At 43.7% G+C, this 12164-nt stretch overlaps 1 non-coding gene across 1 annotated transcript; it reads left to right on the forward strand.

Annotated features, from left to right (window-relative positions):
• The first annotated feature begins 11336 nt into the window (after positions 1-11336).
• LOC130885398 (small nucleolar RNA SNORA70) lies at positions 11337-11470 on the forward strand. Its single transcript, XR_009058161.1, has one exon. It is a non-coding gene; the product is annotated as a small nucleolar RNA SNORA70 (small nucleolar RNA).
• The last annotated feature ends 694 nt before the right edge of the window (positions 11471-12164 follow it).

Below are 12164 nucleotides of genomic sequence, written 5' to 3' on the forward strand. Positions count from 1 at the left end.
GTCTGTCTTTGAGGTTGAGGTGTGTTTCTTGTATGCAGCAGAAGGATGGATTCTGTTTTTATATCCAGTCTGTTAGCCTGTGTCTTTTTATAGATGAGTTGAGTCTATTTATATTAAGAGATATTAATGATCAGTGATTGCTATCTCCTGTTATTTTAGTTTTTGTTGTTGGTGATGTTATTTTGTGTGTTTTCCCCTCTTTTGGGATTTGCTGCAATGAGATCATCTATTATCTGTGTTTCTGTGGTTGTAGCCAACTTCCTTGGGTTGGAGTTTTCCTTCTAGTACTTTGTGTAGTGCTGGGTTTGTGGCTAGGTATTGGTAAAATCTGGTTCTGTCATGGAATATCTTGTTTTGTCCTTCTATGGTGATTGAAAGTTTTGCTGGGTATAGTAGTCTGGGCTGGCATCCATGGTCTCTTCATGTCTGCATAACACTTGACCATGACCTTCTGGCTTTCATTGTCTCCAATGAGAAGTCAGGTATAGTTCTGATAGGTTTGCCTTTATATGTTACTTGGCCTTTTTCCTTTGCAGCTCTTAATATTCTTTCTTTATTCTGTATGTTTAGTGTTTTGATTATTATGTGGCAAGGGGATTTTTTTATTCAGTCTATTTGGTGTTCTTTAAGCTTCTTGTATCTTCATAGGCATATCTTTCTTTAGGTTGGTGTAATGGTATGCTCTGTCTCTTTAAGAGACAAGCCATGCCCACTCCAAGCTGATCTTCAGCTTTTAGCCTGAGTCCTTCCCTTTCTGTCTCCCTCTTGAAGAGCCAGCTTCTGTCTCTCCCTTTTCTCCACTTCTCCCCCTCCCCTTCTGTTTCTGTCTCTGTCTCTCTCTGTCTCTCTCTCTGCCTCTCTCTGCTCTTCCCCCTTATCTCCTTCCCTTCCATAACCCACTTATATAAATACCCAACTTCACTCTGCATGGCATGCCTATCCATGTCTCTGTCTCTAGCCCATTGCATGGCTCCATGCCTGGAGATCTGCAGTGTGGTCTCATGGCATGCCCATCTGTCTGTCTGTCCTCATGGGACTGACTGCCCCATCGAGGTCTCTCACCCACCATGTAGCTCCCTGCCTGGGACTTCTTTTTACTCCCCTGCCATGTTGTTTGTTTTTGTTTTTGTTTAGTTTTTGGGTTAAAGACTGCTTGGAGCAGTCTCTGGCCTATCTGGCTTCAGAGTCACCCTGACTGGATGTGGTCAGGCTTTAACACCCTTCTTGTAGGCAGAGGACGTTCTCCTACAAGCCCTATGGTGTTCGCCACCAATTCACACCCTACCTATAGAAGGGAGACGTCTTCCTATAGGTCTTGTCATATCACTGTTTTCTTGGGTTTTCACGGTTTCAGCTACGGGTAGCAAGTCATCCATTGTCCATCAATCCTGCCTCCCCCTGGGATGGATGCCTTTTAGAGGCCCTTAAACCCCAGGCCTTAATGCCCTACATCTTCAGCTCCTACCCTCACTCTGTCAGTGTCCCTCTGGCTCCACTTTTATAAGAGTTTTCTGACTACTGTCAGCATACAGGCAAATGGAAGGAGTTTCCTCAAACTATCTCTGCCACCACTACTGCTGCCAACAAGATTGGTCTGATCCACAAGGTGGCTGTTTTCCAATTCCTGTCTTTTGTTCCCTGTTGTAGCTTGTGGCATGACAGCTCAGTGACAGGGCAGATAACATCTCTAGGTCTCTCTTATTATTAAGCTTAAAATCCCCACAGCTCAAAAATAGTGATTTTTCCATACAACATGTGACTGTTGCCATTTTGACTGAGGTCAGGTGACCTTGCCAACCATCTTGGCTGAGGTCGGTTGACTTCACTGCCATCTTGGCTGAGAGTCAGGTCAGGTGACCAAGTTCCACCATTTTCACTGAGGTATCCCCTGGGTGACCTTACTGCCATCTTAACTGAGGTCAGGTGACTTTACCACCATCTTAACTGAGAGCCAGGTAAGGTGACCAAGACCCTTCATCTGCCTGCCTGGTCCCTTGGTTTACTTATGTTTTTGTCTCTAAATTCCTATTGCTGACTCTGTTGCGAGTGTGTTTTGTGCAGTGGCATGCCTTTGGTGGGGCCCTCCAAGAGCATCTACTTCACCCAATTCCTGGTCACTCTGTGTGTGTGTGTGTGTGTGTTCATACATGTAATTTAAATGCACCTATGTTTACTGTTAAATATTGTAATTGTCTGTTCATTGCATCTCCTTCTAGACTACAAAGCAATAAGTGTGAGGACAAATACAAGTTATCAGATTTCTCTCTCATGCTGCATTCCATAGTCTTAAAAATACTTTTCATCGTGCAAAAATATCTGTCACAGTCATTCTAATATAAATATGCTATTGTTTATACAATGTATATGTTTAAAACTTCTGTTTTCACAAACTCAAAGAATTCTTGTGAGTTCCAGGGAGCCGAATTGAAAGATCCACCTTAAATGGATCAGATACACTCCCCTCAAACAATTCCCTGGTCCTAAAAATCTTTTTCCTAATCTTAACTTTGTCCTCTGTTCTGCCAATACCTTAAACAGGTGTAAGAGACACCAGACATTTCCATACCACAAACACCGGACAGGAGCAGAAGGACCAGCTACTCCAGGATGTGATCAGCATCCCTCATTTAAAATATATTAAGATATTCTCTACTATTGTCAGTTTTGCGTTAACCTTCCATTACAAGCAGTTTTTCTTCTTCTTTCTGTCTTTTTATGAGTGTAAATCTTAGTACAATCAAACCCAGACCCAGTTCTCCAGGCAGATTCTATATTATAGTTACACCTGATAAACAGCCCTCAACTGCTCAGAGATCTGGGGAATATGACATTTAAATATTTAATTATTAAAAAACTTTTCATAACAAAAAGAAACAGTTTGTCTCCTAGCAGCACTTTATTTCCTCCAAAGAAGACAGAAGATAAGTGGATACAAAACAATGTTCATGTGTAATTTGCTTCAACTGCCAAGTGCTGACCTCTGGGCAAAACTGCCTTTCATCTAAACTGAAGATCACCAGACACGGACAGAATCACTGGAATCGACAACCTAGCAGCTCAGGTCAAGGTAGGCTTGTCTTCCTACAGATTTTTAGCCCACAGGATCTTCTGGAGCCTGGCAGGCCCTGTGCTAAACAGCAAAATGCAAATATAACCCTTAGTGACAATGGCGTTCTCTGAGGAGTATCTCCTCAGGTGGTAGGTGCCAGCCAAGTAAGTTCTCTGTCATTTTAAATCTATAACTCAAGTAAAATTTTATTCTTCTCAAAGATCTCTGTTGCAGTTTGACAGCTGAGAGGTTTTGTCATTTAAAAGGACAACCTCACCAAACAAATTTCAGTAAAATACCAATACAAATACAAGACCTGCAAGTTATAAAGGTGTGAGGACAAATACAAGTTATCAGATTTCTCTCTCATGCTGCATTCCATAGTCTTAAAAATACTTTTCATCGTGCAAAAATATCTGTCACAGTCATTCTAATATAAATATGCTATTGTTTATACAATGTATATGTTTAAAACTTCTGTTTTCACAAACTCAAAGAATTCTTGTGAGTTCCAGGGAGCCGAATTGAAAGATCCACCTTAAATGGATCAGATACACTCCCCTCAAACAATTCCCTGGTCCTAAAAATCTTTTTCCTAATCTTAACTTTGTCCTCTGTTCTGCCAATACCTTAAACAGGTGTAAGAGACACCAGACATTTCCATACCACAAACACCGGACAGGAGCAGAAGGACCAGCTACTCCAGGATGTGATCAGCATCCAGCCTTCTCAGATTCCTCCCCACCGACAATACCCACAAATAAGTAGAAAGCAGTCTTGAGAATCTGCCGCCCCAATTCCTTTAACGTGTTGCGCCTAACCTCCCATCTTTTTATTATAAAAAAGAGATGAGAATGTAATGGTCTGCTCTGTCCCTTTAAGAGGCAAGCCATGCCCACTCCCTCCTCTGTCTGCTGAGGCAAGCTGATCTTCAGCTTCCAACCTGAGTCCTCCCCCTTTCTGTCTCTCTCTGGAACAGGAAGCTTCTGTCTTTTCCTTCTCCCCTTCCCCCCACCTCTCTCTGCTTTCTCCCTTTCTTCCCTTTCCTCTCCACAACCCACTAAATAAATATCCAAGCTCACTGTGCATGGCGTGCCTATCTGTCTATTTCTTGCCCACCACATGGCTCCCTGACTGGGACCATCCACATTTGGAGACCTGCAACATGGTCTTGTGGCATGCCCATCTGTCTGTCTCTCCTCATGGGATGGCTGCCCCATTGAGGTCTCTCACCCACCATGTGGCTCCCTGCCTGGGATTCGCTGCCCATAGTGGCCCATTACCTGCTGCCACTTCAGGAGACTGTGGCATGGTCTTGGGACCCACTGCCCACTGCAGCCGCTTGGGGATTTACAGCATTTTACTTAAACCATAACAATTGGGCAAGTTTTCTTCTATGATTTTGTTAAATATATTTTCTGTGGTTTTGAGTTGGACTTCTCCTCCTCTATACCTACTATTCTTAGGTTTGGTCTTTTCATGGTGTCCCATCTTTTCTGGATATTTTGTGTTAAGCTTTTATTAGATTTAATATTTTCTTTGACTGATGAGTTTATTTCTTCTATTGTATCTTCAGTGCTTGAGATTCTCTCTTCCATCTCTTGTATTCTTCTCTTTATGCTTGCATTTGTGGTTTCTGATCATCTCATGATTTCTGTTTCCATAATTCCCTCAGTTTGTGTTTTCTTTTTTGCCTCTGTTTCAGTTTTCAAGTCTTGAATAGTTTCTTTCATATGTTTGATTATTTTTATTGGTTTTCTTTAAGAGATTTGTTGATGTCTTCTAATTTTTTTGTTTGTCTTTTCCTTCATTTCTTTGAGGGAATTTTTCATTTCCTCTTTAAGGGCCTCAAACATTCTCCTAAAGATAATTTTTGGATCATTTTCTTCTGTTTTATCTATATTTGGTTGTTCAAGTCTTGCTGTTGTAGGGCCACTAGTTTTTACTGGTGTTGTGTGTGTTTTTACCTTGTCTACCCATATTTTTCTCTGATTGGTGTAGTTGGGACTGTCTGTGACTCTGGTGATCAATCTTTCAGGTGCCAGTAGATTCAAGGCCCAGATGGTTGTTCCTCATGGTGAAGTCAGGGCCACAGTTCCAGTTACCCCATTGCTTACTCCATGTTCCTGGAGGTTGCTTGGCACTCACGAGGTTTGCCCTGCAGTACCAAGGGTTGTTTGGGCCTGCTACCACAGAGATTGCTTGCTTGGGGCTCTTTTTGCTGAGGTTGCTGCCTTGGGCCTGCTCTGGTAGAGGTCCTGGCTCTGGCCTACTCCCTCAGAGGTTCCAGAGTCACATGTGGACCCACAGAGGTCTCTGGTTCTGGCCTAGTCCCTCCACAGTTGCTCCCTTGTACCTGCTCCTGTGGAGTTTGCTGTCTCAGGTCTGCTCCAGCCTAAGTTGCTGGCTCAGATCTGTTTCAGATCTGTTCCTGGTCTGGGCCTGTTCCTGTGGAGGTCCCACAAAGGTCTCTGGTTCAAGACTACTTCCTCTGAGGTCCCAGACTCATGCCTAGGCCTACCCGCAGAGGTCCTAGCTCTTGCCTACTCCTTCGGTGGTCCCAGAGTCACGCCTGGACCCACAGAGGTCTCTAGTTCAGGCCTACTCCTTCATAGGTCCCAGACTCATGCCTGGACCCACACAGGTCCTGGATCAGGCCTCAAAGACTTATTTTTAATCTATTTTTTCTATGACTGTCTTTACTTTTTTCTTTTCCTGCCTGGACCTTGCTTTACTAGGCACCTGCAGTATTTTCTGACCACATGAGTCAAACCTCAAACCCATTGTACAGCTTAGCTCAAGGCATTCTGGTGGCTCAAACCCACAGGCAGTGGCCAGGAGACCTGTCTCTGTACAATGACTGAGAGACTGCAGAAGTAGGATGCTGCATCTGGCTCTGTTTTTGTGTTTGGTAAGTTTTCTTTTTTTAAGTTTTTTTCAGGGCCTATGTGAAAATACATGTTCCACATTGGGCCCCTTTATAACCAGTCTTTCTCTGTCCCACCTGCCAGCTCCCAAATAACCACACAGAGACTTCTTGTTAATTATGAATGCTCATCCTTAGTTTAGGTTTGTTCCTAATTAATTCTTATACCGTAACTCATATCTCTTAATCTATGTCCTTCCACATAGTCATTGCCTCATCTTCATTTTGCCCATTCTGCTTCCCCCACATCTATCTGGCGACTCTGGCTTCTTCCCAGCATCCTCTCTTCCTAGAAATCCTGCCTAACTATTGGCCATTCAGCTTTTTATTAAGCCAATCAGAGTGACACATCTTCACAGTGTACAAAGAGATTGCTTCACAACTGGTCTTCAATACTGACTTTCTACCCATTATTTTTTGGGGGGGGCTTTCATGACATCTTTGGAAAAGGAATTCAATCTTCATTATCACCATTTTCTTCACCATCATTATCATCCTTGACACTGTCATTGTTATCATATCTGTCTATCTATCTATCTATCTATCTATCTATCTATCTATCTATCTATCTATCATCTATCTATCTATCTATCTATCTATCTATCTATCTAATTTTTTTGTTGTTTTTCTTGTGCAGTAATGGAACAGTGGCCTCAGCCTCACTCTCATTCTTATGGACACACAAAGATACTCAGGAACCCATGGGGATCATGGGTTGGAACAGTGCAGTGCAGTCCCACACAGAGTCTGGATCCACACTTAAAGTGTTTCTGTCTGTACAGAGGTGTTTCCAGGCCCGATGCCAGCAACCTTCAGCAGAAGTGTCAATCACCTTTAGATGCAATACTCAGGTAGTTTATAATGGATTTTATTGCCACAGCTAACCAGGGTATTAGGTACACAGTAATCATGACTCAGAGGAATCAATCTGAGCTTCGTGCAGGTATTCAGAACAGTCTGCAGAAAAGGCTCAGGGCTGCTTGAATTTCTACAAACAATAAGGGGACATGGCTCTTCACCTTTCCCACTGTTCCTGGCACCATGCTAACATAAAAACAGCTCCCTCTGTGTTTATTCATTTAGATGACCTCTTTCCAACATAAACAGAACCCCTGACCAGTGTCCAGACTCAAAGCCCCTTGCCTGCTAGGGAAGTGCACTGCCATTGATCTATATCCCTGACTCTATGTGTCCAAACATGTCTGTCTGTCTTCCACTCCTTCATATCCTTACCCTAAGAGACTTTTTTCCCCTTTGTTTTTCAAGATAGTGTTTCTCTGTAGATTGGGGCCTTTGAGATCTTGTAGACCAGGCTGGCCTCGATTGAAGTCACAGAGATCTGCTTGCCTCTGCCTCTTGAGTGCTGGGATTAAAGGCGTGTGCCACCACCACCCAGCATCTAAGAGATTTTTTTTTTGTGAAAAGAGTAAATGATAAACAGCTTCAAAAACCCTAGCAGTCTTTTGGGATTGGAACCTTCAATTGTATTCCTGTTCTGATTGTTGTTCTCTCTCTCTCTCTCTCTCTCTCTCTCTCTCTCTCTCTCTCTCTCTCTCTCTCTCTCTGTGTGTGTGTGTGTGTACATGTGTATTATATGGACATGTGCATGTGGGTATATACACACAGGTCTTTATGTACATGTGGTCAATGTCAGGTGCCCTCTTCAATCACTCCCCACCTTATGTTTCAAGACAAGGTCTCTCATTAAACCTGGAGCTCACCAATTTGTCTAGCATAGCTGGTCAACAAACTTGAGAGATCAGCCTGTCTGTGTGCCTCCAACCCTTGTGGCTACATCCTCGTGTGCAATGAGCACTTTACCGATGAGTCTTTTCCCCAGTTACTTAAATTATATTTTTATGGTTCAGCTATTGCAGTACCCACAGTTGTTGGTAGACTAGAGGTATTTTGGAGTCTATCACTTTTTTTTTTTGTGAAGTCTACAGTCTTTCAAACTCCACTGTCATTTGCAGAAGCTATTCCTGTTTGCAGAACTTCACATTTATAATTTCGTCAAAATTTTGAGCTTACATTTTAAAATGAAGATTGTTTAAAATATGCAGCCGTTTGCAGAGCCTGTAGGTACTTGCAAAGACCACAGCTGTCTGCAGAGCTCTTTGAGGTTTGCGGATGCTATTATTGCTTGTAAAAGCTGTTGAGGTTGGTTGCTATGCCTGTTACATGGTGAGTGCTGTGTTCCAATATGGTTTGTTCTCCAAAACTTCATGTATTAGAAGCTCAGTTGACAGGTGATGGGAGCTTTGAGAGGCGAGGTCTAGTGGGGGAAGGTGAGTTCATTGTAGGGCTGCCCTTGGGTTAGAGCTTTATTTCTTCTGTTGCTGTGATAAAATGCCCTGACACACAGCAGCTTAGGAAAGAAATAGCTTGTTTGGTTCACAGTTCCAGGTGACAAACCAATAATGAGGGAGTGTCAGGGAAAGAACTTAATACACAAATGTACATCAAGAGCAGAACAAGAATACACACGGGAATGCCTGATTGTTCCCTTCTTTCTCTTAGCTAGATTTCTTTGCTATTATAATGTCTTATACCTAGGGAATGGTGCTATCAACCATGGGCTGGGGCCTCTCATGTCAATAAACTATCAAGACAATCTTCCCTCAGATGTGCCCACAGGCCAACCTGATCTAGACAATTTCTCAGAAAGACTCTCTTCCCATATGATTGATTATAGATTGTGTCAAGTTGGTGGTTAAAACTGCTACAGTGTATAAGGGTTTAATACTGTCTTACAGAGGGAGTTAGTGCTCATTAGAAAGGGTTTCTATAGAAAACTTAGCCCATACCTACCCCACTCTCTAGCTTCCTGCCTCAGCATATGATATCCCCTTCAACACACACACACACACACACACACACACACACACACACACACACGCTCCCATGCTGGGGGCCCAGCACCCATGCTATGTGGTCTTGAAATTTGGGCTTCTGAAGGAGTGAGCTGTGTACACTGTTTGCAAAACAGCCCCTCTTTACTTAGTGCGTTTTGCTACTCTAAGAAGTAACAGGTGACTTCTAGCTGGGCTTTTTCTCCCTGAGCTGACAACAGGTGTAAATTATCTCAGTGAAGTATATGTCTGTGTATAATTATATAATTATCTCAGTGAAGTATATGTACCAAAAAACCTGAAAGACACAGAAGTATAAAGAAAGGCTCTGGCTAAGAATAGATTTGGGGGTGGGTGGATGAGAAATTACTGAGCATACCAGGGCTACCCTGAGAACAGTTCCAGAGGCACTAATGACAAGGGAGGATGTGAACTTCTAGAAGAATCTGATTAGCGGGGACCTCTCTCTGACATTCTGCATACATTTGGATTAGGACAGTTCCCCTCTGTATGCTGTATCCTGTCACTGTTCCATGCCCATGGCTCTCAATATAAACCCTAAACGGGAGCAATGGAGGAGGACAATTTATAACAAAATATAACGACACATATGTATGAAAGTGTCATGATGAAGCCCATTATTTTGTACACTAATTTTAAAAAAACCTGTAATCTGTATGAAATCAGAAGAAGGCATCAGATCCTCTGGACCTGGCATTACAGACAATGTGAGTGACTTTGTGGGTGCTGGGAATAGAACCTGGTTCCTCTGTAAGATCATCAGTGCCCTTAAGCACTAAACCACTTTTCCAGCCTTTTGAATGCTAATGAAGAAAACAGGCAGGGAGGGGTCTCAGTTGTAGCACAGTTGATAGGATGCTCTGGTAGCCTGCATGAGGTCACGGTCGGCTCCCCAGAACCACAGGAACTGGGTAAGGGGTCAACTACTGTAATCCTAACATTCGGATTAGGATTCAGGAGGATCAGAAAGCCCAAGATTATCCTCAGCTGCATTGTGAGCTTGAACAGCCTGAACTATATGAAACTGTAGAAAAAAAGGGACGGGAGGAGGAAGGAAAAGAGGGAGGGAGGGAGGGAGGTAAGAAGGAAGAAGGAGAGAGAAAGAAGGGGAGGGAGGAAAAAAAAGAAGGAAGGGAAGGGGGAAAAAAGAATTGAACGAATTGACACCTCTTCCCTATCAGGTCTCAAATTACAGACCAGTGCCAGGTGGTGGTGGTGCACACCTTTAATCCCAGCACTCAGGAGGCAGAGGCAGGCGGATCTCTGTGAGTTCGAGCTGGTCTACAAAAGCTAGCTCTAGGATATCCAGGGCTATTTCATGTTACACAGAGAAACCCTGTCTTGAAAAAAAAAGAAGAAAAAAAGAAAAAGAAAATAAAAAGGAAAATGACAGACAAGTGTGCTCTTCTCCCAAAGAAGCTCCTTTGTCTCAAGAGTTACCACCTAACCCTCAAGATAAAAAAGGGCAGAAAAGCTTGCTAAGTTCTCTTAGCCAGTGAACAGCCTGTAATGGAGGGGGCATTTCGAAATAGGACCCTTGGGCATGGCTGTGTGCTCACCCAAAGGCATGTCACCCTGCATATCAAGATGTGGGGTCCAGTGTCCCGCAGCCGTGGAGCTCCAGCTGCTGCACTTGGAAGGCTTGTCTTCAGGCACACCCTGCACTTTGGTCCCAGGTGCAGTCCAACCCAGTCGCTGTAAATTAAATCTTCTTTTCCAGTAACTCACATGCTCAGAATGAGAAGTGGGTCTAACTTCTACCTGAGTTGAAAGACAACTCAATTACTTCAAGCCAGTGACTCTTGCCTCACCAAAATGTCCTCTTGCAGCCTGCTCAGCCTCTGTATGTGTCCTCTTTGTTTTCTTAAACTTCAGCTTGGGTTGTGACTCACTGTGTGTAATTGATGGCTGTTGCCAGTCCACCAGGCAGAGAGCTTAGTTCTGCCCTCCCCATTTCCTGTCTCACCCCTGAATCTGTTTGCATCCTTCTCTGGGGGAAACTGCTTCATCCTCTCCAAGAGCTTTGAAGAAAAAGTCCCCAACATCTTGATTTTGTTTTTAGACTGTCAGGAACAAGGGCAAGGCGATTCTCTTGGGAGAAGACAGTTCCCACCAGGTGGCCTGACGCCCAATTCCACCCAGAATCTGCCTTTTTAGATTCCTGAATTTCTGCTCTCTGTGCTTGTTCCTCACAGGTGAGCCAAGAGCTTGGCACGCTTAAAAAACAAAACAAAACGAAAACCTTGAACTGCGGAGCTAGGTCAGCAGCTAAGACTGCTTACTGTTTTTGCACAGGACCTGAGTTCAGTTCCCAGCACTCACATGGTGGTACAGCACACAATCCTTTTAACTTCAGTTCCAGGGGATCTGACCCCATCTTCTGACCTCTGTGGGCACTGCACACACATGGCACACACACATGCAGGCAAAACACTCAAGCATATAAAATAATCAAAACAAACAAACAAACATTTAAGCCCTTAACGATCTGCAGCTAACTAAACCTGCCAGATCTCAGTCCTCATGGGACCTGGTACATAATGGCTATGAACAGCAGTCTCAGTGGTAGCGAATATAGCCTGTTGCCTACATGGGTTCCCCTAAGAAGTCTTGGATACAGTTTTCTGGTGGATTTTCATGTTTCGGATCCCAATGCTGTCCCCAGACTAGGCTCTAGACAGGTAGGTACCTTTGAGAAACTCCAGGGTACAGGGGTTAGGGTTCATAGTGACAAGGTCATTATGTTTATTTGTCCCAACTTGCAGGAAAAGGAAGGTGTGACTGAGGCCCTCAGCAGGTTTTCTGTGTATCGTGAAACCAGGTTTCTCCACTGATGCAGTACGTCAGATGAATTGAAGAAACAAAAGAACAGGTATATTTGAGCAAAGCAACTCCCAGCTGAGCCCTCAGCCCCAGAGCCTGGGCTTGGAGAAGTAATGTGGCTGAACTAAAACAGGGAGTTTATATACTTTGTAAGCAGGCATGATGATGTGTCCTCCACAAGTTGAGTTTTTGCCCATGTATGGTCAAATGGTAACCACTAGGCGGGGTCTTGGGTGACTGGCAACTTCAAGGGAAGAGCTTCCACAGTTGCCAAGAATATGGAACTGGGCTTTTTGGCACCCATTCTCTGTTGGAGATTCTCTGAGAGGGTGGGGTTTGAAGAGTGAGGAGTGAAGATTTCCGGATCAAGCAGGAGTGAACTGGAGGTTACAACCAAACAGCCCTGCCCCAAATAGAACCACATTCAAGTTTCCTGGCCACCTGAACGTCTGCATCTCAGAGAAGCAGAGCTCCATCAAAGTTAATGCAGATG

This window comes from Chionomys nivalis, chromosome 12, assembly GCF_950005125.1.
Source record: "Chionomys nivalis chromosome 12, mChiNiv1.1, whole genome shotgun sequence".
Classification (NCBI taxonomy): Eukaryota; Metazoa; Chordata; class Mammalia; order Rodentia; family Cricetidae; genus Chionomys; species Chionomys nivalis.